Genomic DNA, 14759 nt, shown 5'->3' with positions numbered 1-14759 from the left:
GCAAAAACATTGGACCAAGTATAATGTCTCAAGACCTTGAGTGAATAGAAGAAATTGAGAATGGTCACAAGAGGAAACAGCAAAACAGCAGTACAATTCTGCACACAGACTGAAAACATTGTCAGTTTGAGGACGAGACAGAAAGTTTAGATCACGTATAAGCAATCAGAAAGTGCCATTTTCAAAAGTAAATAAAATAGCCATATTCTTATGCTGTTTGTTTATCAGTAGGAAAGGAACGAAAAAAACATTGATTTTACTTGAATCAGTGAGAACAAGTGAGTATAATTATCTTGGAATTTAGGATAATGAGAACAGAGCTACATCAACTACATACTGAATGGTACTGATGGAATAATGGAATGATCCTCATTCAGCAAGCATATAAACCAGATCAGGATGAGCAGGGAAGTGAATATTCTACCCAGACTTGACTTCTGATAATTGGACTTTGAGAGCAGGGAGAATGGATAGATGGAGAGCAGGTGAGAATGTAAAAGAATTGTTGAAATTATTTTAAAATGAAAGTTGGGAGAAACTTGGGGAGGGGTCGAGAGATGTACTATTAATGGTATTCAAACGATATGATGATGTAAAATTAACATTCAAATATTATCGATGCCCTGACAGAAGAGAGGAATAAAACAAGTAGAGATCTCAAATAGAAATTACATGACTGTGTAAATAAACAAGTTTGTTGGAACACTATATTATCAAGGCAAAGAACCCAATTGTCCAGACCTAATGAAAGGCAGAATCCATGAGGACTCATCAACATTGGATCACACTGACACCATTGTTAGAACACTATGTTATGATCAGATCCAGGGAGGATCACCAAGTTATTACAGTTTTAGATAGAATACCTCAAATCGTCAAGCTCCTGGGTAAGGAGTGATGAACTAGATTGACTTCCTTCTATCAACACATTTAAAGAACTAGGTCTAAGGATCCATCACATTGTCAACTTAACACCACCAAAACTGAGCCAAATTAGAGATGAAAGCAGCAAAGAAGACATTTGTAGATACTCTCAAACCTATTGATCTCGGGATTGGCTGATAAAATATGACAAACAGACTGCAATGTGGCAGAATTGTTCTTTCAGAGGTAAACTCTCACAAGAAGATGGGCTAGGAATTATGGAATGGTGGGGTTCCCTTCGCTAGCTTTGGTGAATACATTGCTGTTGATACTGACTACTCAGCCCATTTATTACTCGAAGATGCATTAATTGTCTGGAGATGGGACGCTGCACTCTTGACTGAAAGTTCTGCCTCAGAGAGCTGCTATTCTCTCTGATTGGCTGATAAACCTGGAGTCTCAGCAATGTCAGAAGAAGCATTGGATGGGATTGGTTCAGAAGGAAACCTTAAATTTAGGTCTCTGGAACCCAGGATCAGGGAAGTGAGAGAAGAGGGGATTCTCAGGGCTGTGAGACTAATGGAATTTTAGCCAGACAGGTAGTGGGGTTATTGGTGGAAATGTCAGACTGTCAGATGTCGGGATCCAGACCTTTTGAATTGGGGAGGGGCGGGGGGGGGGAATGTGGTGCACCTGATGTTGAAGGGAGTAGGGAGGTTATTGAAGAGTTACATCCCTCACCCGATCCTTAGGCCTAAGACAGGAGCTAAATAACTTTCTGACTTTCCCCTATCATCCTGAACTCCCCCTGCCAGCCTGAAAACTGAGGCTGGGTCAGAAATGGTCTGTTAGTAGTAACAATTGGCCACTTATAAGAGCCTGAAATGGGGCAATGATGGGTTGGCAGGGATGGTGGGTAAAGTCTGACTGGCCCAGGCTTTGCCCTTCCCACCATAAAACCTACAGAGATGGTGGGAAATATAAAATTCCGCTGATGACGTGCTACCAGTCAGATCCAGATTAATTGTACCCTCGACAATGTAGAAATAACTTCTCCAGCAGAAAGGTGAAAGTCACATGAGGAGGAGAAGTGCAAATCCAGAGCTAGGTCAGCTGTGTACTGGATAAGCATCTGCAAAGACATCAAAGAATGTACATACATCGCGTGCCAGAATTAGGAAAGCACAAGGCTAAAAAAGGAGATAATAGCTACTGAAGGGCCAGTTAGAACATGGCATACGGTGTGAGCCAATCTATTGACGTACAATCAAGATCAACATTTCAAGTCAACAGGCTATTATGTAAAGTTTCCTTTTTACAGAAAAGTGAATGATTTGAAAGTGGTAGTAGTCGCCTCAGCTTCACAAGTTTTATTTGCTGAGTAAGGGATTTCTGAATAAATAATCTGAAATAATGAGATGCAATTAATGCCCAGAAGTTATAGAATCATGGAGTAATACAGTGTGGAAACAGGCTCTTCAGCCCAAACTGGTCCATGCTGACCATAGTGCCCACTCAGCTAGGTTCCAATTGCCCCCATTTGGTCCATATTCATCTAAACCCTTCCCATCTATGTAACTATCCAAATGTTTTTTAAATGCTGCTATTGTACCTGTCTCAATCATTTTCTCTGGCAGCCCATTCCATGTACACATCACTCTCTGCATGAAGAAGGTGCCATCAGGTCCTTCTTAAACCTTTCCGCTCTCGCCTTAAACCTATGCCAGTTTTCAATTCCCCATCCCTGGGAAAAAAGACTATATGTATTCACCGTATCTATGCCCCTCATGATTTTATATGGCTCAATAAGGTCACTCTTCATTCTCCTACATTAGAAGGAATAAAGTCCTATCCTGGCCAACTTCTCCCTATAACTCAGGCTTACCAGCCTGGCAACATCCTCATAAATCTTTGCACTCATTCCCGTTAAACTATGTCTTTCCTATGAGAAAGTGAGGACTGCAGATGCTGGAAATCAGAGTCAAAATGTGTGGCGCTAGAAAAGCACAGTAGGTCAGGCAGCATCCGAGGAGCAGGAGAGTCGACTTTTTGGGCATAAACCCTTCATATTTTTTAAATTTCAAAAATATACTTTATTCATAAAATAATTTGATGGTTTGTACAGTTGGTCATGCCATACACACGTAAACGTTTGCATACAGAGATCAGAATTTATCATTTTTATATACAGGTCTGTACATTTATCAATAATATATCCATATATTTAGCTGAGGCGTCAGCAGAGCCCAAATGACTGCGTGGGCTCCCTGTTCTTCTCAGACAGGCAGATGTTACATGGTGGTCTTTCCCCACCACGCCTTGGCGGCAGCTGCCCCAAGCTTTAGCGCGTCCCTCAACACAGTCCTGGACCTTGGAATGTGCCAGTCTGCAACACTCAGTCAGGGTCAACTCCTTCAGCTGGAAGATCAACAGGTTTCGGACCACCCAGAGAGCAACCTCCAGAGGTTGATGATCCTCCAGGCACAGTTGATGTTCATCTCAGTGTGCGTCCCGGGGAACAGGCCGTAGAGCACTGAGTCCCGCGTCACGGCGCTGCTCAGGACGAACCTTGACAAACCCCACTGCATTCCTCTGCAGACTTCTTCTGCGTAGGCACATTCCAGAAGGAGGTGTGTGACAGTCTTGTCCCCCTCGCAACCGCTTCGAGGGCAGCGTGCGGTGCTGCTGAGAGTGCATGCATAAAGGATCTCACAGGCAGAGCCCTTCTCACCACCAGCCAAGCCATGTCTTGGTGCTTGTTGGAAAGTTCTGGCGATGAGGCATTCTGCCAAATGGCTTTGACAGTCTGCTCAGGGAACTACTCGATAGGATCCACCCTGTCCTTTTCCCGAAGGGTCTCAAGGACACTATGTGCCAACCACTTCCTGATGGACTTGTGGTCAAAAGTGTTTTTCTTCATAAACTTCTCCACGAAGGACAGGTGATATGGAACGGTCCAACTACTCGGAACGTTCCGCGGCAGCGAGGCCAGGCCCATCCTTCGCTACACCGGGGACAGGTAGAACCTCAGTACGTAGTGACACTTGGTGTTTGCGTACCAGGGATCCACGCACAGCTTGATGCAGCCACACACAAAGGTGGCCATCAGGGTGAGGGTGGCATTGGGTGTGTTTTTTCCCCCGTTGCCCTGATCTTTATATATCGAGTCCCTTTGGACTTGGTCCATCTTTGATCTCCATATAAATTGGAAGATGGCCCAGGTGACTGCAACGGCAACAGGTTCTGGGAATAGGCCAGACCTGTGCTGTGTATAACAGCAATCACAGTGCCTCACACCTGATGACCAGGTTTTTTCCCGTGATGGAGAGTGACCGTAGTTTCCACCTGCCCAGTTTCTGCCTCACTTTGCTGATACACTCCTCCGAAGAATTGACGCACACCCCAGCCCCCCTGAACCAAATACTCAGCACCTTTAGGTAGTTGTTCCTGATGGTGAAGGGGATCGAGGATTGGTCGGCCCAGTTCCCGAAGAGCATGGCCTCGCTCTTGCCTCGGTTTACCTTGGCCCCTGAGGCCCGTTCGAACTGTTCACTTATGCACATGGGTCTGCGCACGGACAGCAGATCTGAGCAGAAAATGGCAACGTCATCCATGTACAGGGAGGCCTTAACCTGCAGGCCCCCGCTGCCAGGAATAGTCACCCGTCTCAGGCTCGCATCCTTCCTGATGGACTCGGCAAATGGCTCTATGCAGCACACAAACAAGGCAGGAGAGAGAGGGCAGCCCTGCCTGACTCCAGATCTGACTGGAAAGCTATCTGATTCCCACCCATTGATTGAGACTACACTGACAATGTTGGTGTAGAGCAGTCTGATCCAATTGCAGATTCCCTCCCCAAAGCCCATTTTGGAGAGAACATCTCTCATATACCTGTGTGGTATCCTGTCAAAGGCTTTCTCCTGGTCCAGGCTGATCAGGCAGGTGTCCAACCCTCTGTCCTGCACATAAGCGATCATATCCCTGAGGAGTGCGAGACTCTCCACAATCTTCCTGCCCGGTACAACACAGGTTTGGTCAGGGTGAATCATTGACCCAAGAGCAGACCTGACCCGGTTGGCGACTACCTTTGACAGAATTATGTAATCCACATTCAATAGTGAGATTGGTCTCCAATTTTTGAGTTCCTCCCTCTCCCCCTTCTGCTTGTAGATGAGGGTGATGATGCCTTTTCTCATGGATTCACTCATGGTACCTGCCCGAAGCATACTGACATACACCTCCAGCAGGTCTGGGCCAATCAAGCCCCACAGAGCAGAATAGAGCTCGACCGGTAAGCTGTCGCTTCCGGGAGTTTTATTCTTTTCAAAGGACTCGAGGGCCTTGGTCACCTCGTCCAGAGATAGCGGCTGGTCCAGCCTCTCCTGTGTTCTGTCATCCAAGACCTCAGTGATAGAGGACAGGAATGACTGGGAGGCCATGCTGTCGGTCAGCTTCGCGTCATACATGGCATAGAAGGATTTGCTGATCCTCGTGACGTCAGCCTGAGATGACGTTATCGAGCCATCTTCTTCCTTCAGGCTGCTGAGCACGGAGCTCTCTTTGTGCACCTTCTGGAAGAAGAAACATGAGCACGTCTCCTCCTGCTCCACCGAGCAGACCCTGGACTGGAAGATTATCTTGGAGGCCTCCGAGGCAAAGAGCGAGGCTTGCTGGCCCTTCACCTCCTTGAGGTCCTCCGTGACATCGACCCCCATCGTCTGCAGCAGGAGCAGGTTCCGCATACTTTCTGGAGCTGGGACAGTTTTCGCTACCTCTCTCTTACCTCCTGAACACCTTTGAGGATGAAGAACCTCTTGATGTTCCCTTTTACTGTTTCCCACCAGTCTGCTGGGGACTCAAAGTGGGGCTTCACGGTTCTCCAACCTGTGAAGCCCCTCTTGAGCTCCTTAATGTTTCCCGGGGTCAACAGCTTTGTGTTCAGCTTCCACGTTCCCTTACCAGCCCGCTGCTCGTCCTGTAGGTGACAGTCGGCCAGCAGGAGGCAGTGGTCAGAGAAGAACACCGGCTTGACGTCAGTGGATCTGACCGAGAGCGATCGGGACACAAACAGGTAATCTATCCTTGAGCGGGTAGACCCGTCTGCCCGTGACCAGGTGTATCTATGCTGTGCTCCATCTGCAGGAGTGTTTAAAACGTCATGCAGCTTGGTATCTTTTACCGTGTCCATCAGGGCTCTGGACATGGTGTCCAGTTTATTGTCCCTCTTGCCGGAGCGTCCATCTGCATCAATGATACAGTTGAAGTCTCCGGCCAGAATGACCGGCCTGGATGTAGCCAGCAACAGTGGAAGCTGCTGCAGGACGGCCAACCGTTCACTCTTACCCACTGGGGCGTACACATTAATCAGTCTCAGGAGAGCATTCCTGTACATGACGTCGGTGACGAGGAGGCGCCCATCCACCACCTCCTTAACCTCAGAGATGGTGAAATTGCCTCCTCGCAACAGGATACCCAGGCTGGAGGCGCGGCTATCGCTGCCCCCCGACCAAACTGACGGTGCATGGGCCCACAAACTCGACCATCCCACACTCCTGCAGAAACAGGACATTGGCTTTAACGTTGGCCAGGAAGGCCATCATAGAAACACATCGCATTCCCGATGAAGGGCTTATGCCCAAAAAGTTGACTGTCCTGCTCCTCAGATGCTGCCTGACCTACTGGGCTTTTCCAGTGCCACACTTTTCAACTATGCCTTTCCCATAACAGGGCTGTACGCTTTATTAGAAATTGCTGAGTAGTATGGATTTCATATCATCTCATCACCACACTCTCCAAGCGGCTCACAAATTTATGTGCAGACACATAAGAAAGCCCTCATGAAATGTAAAGGAACAAAAGATCAACCAAACATTACCTTGTTGTAATTCTGAGCTACTCCTGTGCAGTATGAAGTGAAAAAGCCAGCAAAGCTATTCAATGGTAGAAAGCATAAGACAGTTTTTACAAAATACATTTTCTAAATGACCAAGTGCATGTAAGACAACAAATCCTCTGTGCACAGGTCTATGGAAGTCAACACCTCAACAAGCATACAAGTTTCTTACCTGAGCTGATGAAAGGGCAAACAATATATGCACCCAGGATCCAATCTCATGAACTTGAAACCCACCTAATGTTATTGCTGACACTGAAATTCTGAAGTCAAACACCGCTGAGACTAAAACCAGCAAGTTAATGGGAAGGAAGAGTCCATATTTGACCTATACCTAAACTGCCAAAGCTAAACATCAGCAACATTAAACATAATTTCTGCAATGTGAGGAGAAATACACACAATCACAGAGCAGTATACTTATTGAGCAATGCATTCCAAAACTATTAGATCTGAGAACAGAAAACATGCTATAAAAAAGACTTGTAAGCGATTTAGTATATAAAAGCATATTGCTAATCTTCTTTGGGTTACCAATATTATAATAGAAATGTTAGTAACCCGAATCTTCCAATCAGTACCGGAACAATTGTGTCCAAAGCTGGTCATCAGGAAACTGGACACTTGCCTGATTATGTTTGGAGGTGTGATTTCTGATGCAGCAGCCTGAATCCTGCAAAGAAAATCAGCACAGATGAAACCTCCACTTCCTCCCCATCCCAACACACATACACATACACATACACTCCGTTTTACAGTCATAGCCGCGGTCTGATAAGCTTAAATGTGAATGTTAACAAACAGACAAAGGATGAGTGAGTGAGTGAGTAGATGAATACGTAATGGTACTGGGATTGGGTGTAGGTGGCTGATATTCATGGGGGAGGGGACGGAAGATAGAATGGTAAATTAATTGAGTTCTAAGTGAGTAATATGGTAGGGGTGAGTTGGGGGTGATCAACTCAGGGGCTAGTCAGGTCCAGTGACAGAGTAGTCAGAGGGTTGGGCTACATCAAGTGAAGAGAGGTGTTGGGTTTAGACTGGGAGTGTTATATGGTTAGATCTGATCAGGGTGAGTTTGGGGGTTGGGGTAGTGAGGGAGTCAGAGAGGTAGTAGAGGAGTTGAAGGATGGACAGTCAGTGTGAATGGGGGAGATTCAGATATATAGTTAGGCAAGAGTTAGATTAGGATTTTTCTGTCTAAAATTTCCTGGGCAACCACTTATGAAAATATTTCAGAACTGGCCAAAGTTTTCAACAAGTACTCAGAGTCTGAAACTACTTTGTGAGTTCAAACTTTCTGGATAATTCCCACAGAGATCAGTGCATCAGAACTTCCAAGTGGTCCCGAAGCGTAGGTTGGGTTGTACATTTAGTCTTTGGTTGTCCGCAGTCTGGAAGGACAGTGTCAATTTTGGAAAACAGTCATATTAGTTTTGAAACATTAGACCTGCACCACAGATGATAACAGTTCTGTTGACATAAAGAACATTTCTATTTTTCTAAAAAAACAATAATTATTTGAAAAGAATTTAAATTTATGTTGTTGTGTGCATGTTTACGCAAGTAAATAAAATGCCATTTCACTTAGTTTCACACTCCAACCTATTTACTGACCTAAATAATGCATCCTTCCATTGCACACAGTGAGATTTGAGACACACATTCAATGTCAGTTTTAGCATTTGTGGCTTCAGGTATAATCATTTTGAACTTCCTGGAACCATAAGACATAACATTCAGCCTGTTGTCACGAAGATATGCTTATCTCTAATACTGATTTCTATCCATTAAGAAACAGGAATGAAACCTTTAAAAAGGCAAATCTTTTGATGCAGACTCCATCCGAGGAAATAGCCTCCATTGCAGCATGTTGACAAAATCGCCTTCGGTATTCAACAGCTGAGGATCAGCCATTCAGAAGTTAATTAGTTGGACAAAAAAAAACATGATTTTTAAGACAGCTCTCCAGAGGAGCTAATTGAGTTATAATTGGAGTGTATAATTATTCTAGAACTACTAACTGTTGGAGAGATTACATGACAAGCCTAACTCTTTTGTAAGCTTAACCACGTGGGTTTCTGAACAGAGCAGAACCAGTTGTTGAGCTAATTGGAGCTCTTGCTTCTTTCTCTCTTTTCATCCAACTAACAAGCTTGGGACCTTGCTATTGATTTGACTTTGTCTCCATTCTGCTGTAGACAGATTTTTTTAAAGAGAGAATTCAATTTCACAGTTCAAGTTACATTTTGCAGAAATTTTCATCTGAGCAAATCCCAGATTTTAGAAAAAGCTGCAGATGTTATGTCCCATGGATTTTTAGGGTCACTAAAGGCCCTCAGCATGGGCCTTTTACCATAGTTAGGATTCCTTCACACTTTAATGGCTGTTTTGTAAGTAAAATGGGAAGAATTGTATTTGGTTATATTTATGTTATATTTAGCATCTGTACTGGAGTTCTTCAATTCTTTTCCATGACCAGATACATACTCCCCTCCCCTCACCTGTCAGCAGTCTGCAGGGATCTTTCCATCTGGTCCATCCTCCTCTATTCCCAACATTTCCCCACACACCCACAGCACCTTCTGATGCAATCGCAGGAGGTGTAATAGCTGCCTGTTTACCTTCTCCCTCCTCACTATCCAAGGCCCAGACATACCTTCCAGATGAAGTAGCAATTTATCTGTACTTCATTCAATCTAGTCTATTATAATCCTTGTTCATAATGTGGTTTTTCCCATGTTGGGGAGACAATAAGCAGATTAGGTGACCACTTTGCTAAACACCTATGCATTGTCTACAAAACTGACCCCAACTTTCAGTTGCTTGCCACTTCCCTATGTAATCATGTTTCCATGCCAACATTTCTCTTTCAGGCCTGTTGCATTGTTCCAACAAACCTTGCTGCAAGATCAAAGAACAACATCTCATTTTCCATTTTGGAATCCTGCACCTTCTAGGACTAAACTTTGAGTTCAATAACTCTAGAACCCGACTCCATCCTCCTATCCCAAACACAGTCCTGTTAGTACATATATTGCTTTTAACATTGTCACTCATTCTTGTGTTCTCCAAGGCACATTATCACATCATGGGTTGAATTCAGCACAGCTCAATCATTTACTCTTAGCTCTTACTATCACTTATTCAGCTTTGCTTCTGTTCTGGCCTGATATCCATAATCTCCTTGTTTCATTACCTCCTTCATATCTCCAACTCCACCTGTCTGCTCACCTCTTCCTCTCTCTCCCTGCCCCAATTTCAACTTCAGCATAAATACCACTTATTTTCTAGCTGCTAACAGTTCTGATGAAGAGTTACTGGACTTGAAACGTTGACTCTGCTTTTAGATGCTGCCAGACTTGCTGAGTTTCTCCAGCAATGTCTGTTTTTGTTTCAGATCTCCAGCATCCATAGTTCTTTGTTTCATCAAATATAAGCCTCTCTTTGAAATTCCCAAATAATTATAATGATGGCCGAGAATTTGCTAGGCACCAAAAGTGTTAAAGCTTGAAACAAAGGTACTAGTGGCATGGATTTTTGCAATGTTACGAAGAATGCTTTGAAATAGATTGAACTTCAATTCAAACGTTATTTTGTTCATTCTTACATCAAATATAAAAATTATTAGTCAGTTATGAATTTGGCATTAGTCATATCTCATGACAATACTCGTCAGTCAATCTTCTAAACAAAAACTGCAGAACTGCTTCTACACCATTACACTATCCATGTTCATGTCATAAAACATTGCATCATGTTGTTCTTCATCAGAAACAAAGAGAAACTTCTCATTGAAGAGGACACATGGTCAGCTGGTAGGAGATACTAGTGATGCTGAAACTCTGATGAATCTCAGTGTCACTCCATGACTTGCAAATAAAAAGCAGCAGAATGAAAGTTCTGACTGTGACAGACTATTACCCAAATCTTACAGCAGATTATTGTCCCCTTTGAGAAAATGTCACCAGGTAATAAATTTGACAACATATGCGCTGAAGGGATTACGATGTTGTACTTTCAAGTTGGGAAAACTTTAATTGTTATGAGCTTATTTACCTTTTTGCTATCATTAGAATAACATTAGCAGATTTCAAAGAGGGTGGTGAGTTTTTTAGATCTGCTGAAATTCGTTTCAGCTAGACTTACTTTTGCAGTGTGTGATTGTGTGCTTTTTAATGGCTTGGTATTTTCGATTCTAGATGATGAATTTTCACAAGTCAGATTAGTACCTAGCTGTGGTTTTATTGGATATTCCTGTGCAGAGATGGGAAGAGTTTAATCCAATCTCAAAAGCAGTACAGTCGAGAACACAATGCTGCAGTCGCAGCCTCTCAGTTTTTGTCTGATTGTTATGGTGACATACGAGTTGAACATTTGCAGTTAAGCAGCCTTGTTGCAGTCATATTGATATCAAGAGATATATATTTAGATTTAACAACATTTTCCTGACTTTACAAGCTTCATGGATCTCTCTGTAGCAAAATTAATTAATGAAACAGCTCTGAAGACTGATATGAGCTGGAGTAGGCCATTTGTTCCTTGAACCTACTCTATCATTCTAGATTATGACTGATCATCAATTTTGACACTTTTTTCCCTACACACTAACTCCATGATGTTATTATTGATTACTTGATCTATTGATTTCTGTCTTGAATACATTCAATAACTGATCCTCTACTCCCTCAGGAACAAAGAATTACAAAGACTCACTACTCTCTGAGTGAAGAAATTCTTCCTCATCTCAGTCCTAAAGGATCTGTCTGGCGTTGGATTATCTCTTTGATTCCACTGTATTATTATGGTTAATCAGCGAGCTTTGAATGGTCAGAGAGGACACATCTAGAGTGATACATAGGCCAAATGTGTACATAGTTCGGGGATTTTGGAGGTATCATGGGAATTCAGTGCAGAGGGAAAAGATACTATTTTGTTTGCTCTTTGACACATAATTTGTAATTTTTTTTAAACAGGATAAATTGAAGCACAGGATCAGTACATAACAGTGACAGAACAGGTAAATTGTAAGTTAATTGGTTGATAGTAGCTGCTAATTTGACTATTTATTATAGGTTACTTTCAGTTTGAGGGTAAATATGAGAAATATTTACAGGTTACAAACTAAAAGACCAGAAGAAAATGCTTAAATAAAATCAAATTAAAAACTAATTAAAGAAAAAAAAGTGATATGGGGCCAGGCGATGTGCATGATATGGAAGTTGGTGGAGCCCATTGTGACTCACAGTGACCACATCTGTAGCAAGTGTTGGTTGCCTGAGGAACTCAAGTTAATGAGCTGGAGTCTGAGGTTAGAACACTGCCATACATCAGGGAGCAGGAGAGTCACTAGTCAGTGACAGGAGCGTGTCAGTATGAATGATGCAGGTAAAGGGATCCAGGAGATAGTGATGAAGGAGCCTCAGTCCTTGAGTGTGTGCAACAAGCTTGAAATACTTCCTCCCTGTGTGAATGAGAGTGGGGGCTGTAGGGAGGATAAGCAAACTGACTAGGGAGCCATTCAAACCGGACGAAATGAGAAATGCAATTGTAATCAGAGATGTTATACTCAGTGGAAAGACACTGTTTCTGTGGGCAGGAGTGAGAGTTCTGAAGGCTTTGAGGGCAGAGCAGTAGATGTGATCCATATGGATCTTAGTAAGGTGTTCGACAAGATTCCCCATGGGAGACTGATTAGCAAGGTTAGATCTCATGGAATACAGGGAGAACTAGCCATTTGGATACAGAACTGGCTCAAAGGTAGAAGACAGAAGGTGGTTGTGGAGGGTTGTTTTTCAGACTGGAGGCCTGTGACTAGTGGAGTGCCACAAGGTTCCATGCTGGGTGCTCTACTTTTTGTCATTTACATAAATGATTTGGATGTGAGTATAAGAGGTACAGTTGGTAAGTTTGCAGATGACACCAAAATTGGAGGTGAAGTGGACAGCGAAGAGGGTTACCTCAGATTACAACAGGATCTGGACCAGATGGGCCAATGGGCTGAGAAGTGGCAGATGGAGTTTAATTCAGATAAATGCGAGGTGCTGCGTTTTGGGAAAGCAAATCTTAGCAGGACTTATACACTTAATGGTCAGGTCCTAGGGAGTGTTACTGAACAAAGTTCATAGCTCCTTGAAAGTGGAGTCACAGGTAGATAGGATAGTGAAGTAGGAGTTTGGTATGCTTTCCTTTATTGGTCAGAGAACTGAGTACAGGAGTTGGGAGGTCATGTTGCGGCTGTACAGGACATTCGTTAGGCCACTGTTGGAATATTGCGTGCAATTCTGGTCTCCTTCCTATCAGAAAGATGTTGTGAAACTTGAAAGGGTTCAGAAAAGATTTATAAGGATGTTGCCAGGGTTGGAGGATTTGAGCTATAGGGAGAGGCTGAACAGGCTGGGGCTGTTTTCCCTAGAGCATCGGAGGCTGAGGGGTGACCTTATAGAGGTTTGCAAAATTATGAGGGGCATGGATAGGATAAATAGATGAAGTCTTTTCCCTGGGGTGTGGGAGTCCAGAACTAGAGGGCATAGGTTTAGGGTGAGAGGAGAAAGATATAAAAGAGACATAAGGGGCAACTTTTTCATGCAGAGGGTGGTATGTGTATGGAATGAGCTGCCAGGGAATGTGGTGGAGGCTGATACAATTGCAACATTTAAGAGGCATTTGGATGTGTATATGAATAGGAAGGGTTTGGAGGGTGCTGGCAGGTGGGACTAGATTGGGTTGGGATATCTGGTCGGTGTGGACTGGTTGGACCAAAGAGTCTTTTTCCATGCTGTACATCTCTATGACTCTATCATGGTCTGCATAGTATAGGTAATGGGAGGAAAGAGGTTCTGCTGAAGGAATATGAGGAGTTAGGGGCTGAGTTAAAAAAGCAGAACCAAATAGGTAATAATATCTGGATTAGTCTTTGAACCATGAACTAATTGGAGGAGGGTCAACAAAATTGAAGAGGTAAACCTGTGACTCAGAGATTGGTAGAGGAGAAATAAGTTTGAATTAATGGGGCATTGGCACCTGCACTGGGGAAGGAGGAAGCTGTTCCACTGGGATGGGCTCCAGCTGAATCATGCTGGCACTAGAGTGTTGGCTAATCACATAACTAGGGTTGTAGGTCGGCTTTAAACTAAATACAGTGCGACTGCCATATCCGGGGAATCAGTTTCCGCAGTTTCAGTTACTCGTGGTTTACTGTGGCCTGAACATATGAGAGGGACCGTTCCAGAACCAGGGACCGGGGCTGTCGAGAAGGTATGTTTCCCATTTAAGTGAATGGAGTCGAACCTCTCTGCAGTTTTGGGCTTCTGCGGTAGATCTTGGAACATATCCCCTGTGGGTACGGGGTGACGACTGGACTGGGGGAGTGGTTTCAATTGCATAGAAAATTATAAAATCAGAGGTAAAGGAGAAGATAGGCTTGCTGATCAATGATGAGTTTGACTGTTACCAGAAAAAAAAGGAAGGGACAGAAGATGTGAATGTAAATATGTATTAAGGAATCATAAAAGTGTCGGGAAACTCGATAATAGAACAAGCCTAAAGACTTTTTATCTTAATACACATAGAATTCAGAGTTAGTTAGACAAACTACTGGTGCAAATTGAAGTCACAAGGGTTTAAATGCATTAAAGATAGTGTTATGACACGGGGTAAACCCTCCTGCTTAATTTAAAGCCAGCAACACAGAAAATATTTATCCCATGCAGTATTCTGTAAATGTTAGAGTGGCCAAGACCTATATAAAATAAAAATTAATAACTTTATTTCTTAAAGTATAACAGAGAACAATTAACTAACAACTATGTACAAGTCCTTCCTCTAACCTATCTTTTACCTTCCCTTCTATAATACTAGTTCGATAAAACTCCCAGTTAAGATTGACAAAACAACACTTCTTATCTCAGACCAGGCAGCTTTCAGTTTTTCTATTTGGATCTTCCTGTGTTTTCTTTTCTCCTTTTTAGGGACTTCTGCATCACAGGTTACTGATCGGAAA

The 14759-nt window shown here is 43.3% G+C and overlaps 1 long non-coding RNA gene across 1 annotated transcript in view; it reads left to right on the top strand.

Annotated features, from left to right (window-relative positions):
- LOC140493451 (uncharacterized) overlaps positions 1-14759 on the top strand; it is a 127850-nt gene that overhangs the window by 58681 nt on the left and 54410 nt on the right. The gene's annotated exons all lie outside the window — the stretch shown is intronic.

Source organism: Chiloscyllium punctatum, chromosome 2, assembly GCF_047496795.1.
Source record: "Chiloscyllium punctatum isolate Juve2018m chromosome 2, sChiPun1.3, whole genome shotgun sequence".
NCBI classification, from domain to species: Eukaryota; Metazoa; Chordata; class Chondrichthyes; order Orectolobiformes; family Hemiscylliidae; genus Chiloscyllium; species Chiloscyllium punctatum.
This window is presented reverse-complemented; position numbering and strand designations above follow the sequence as displayed.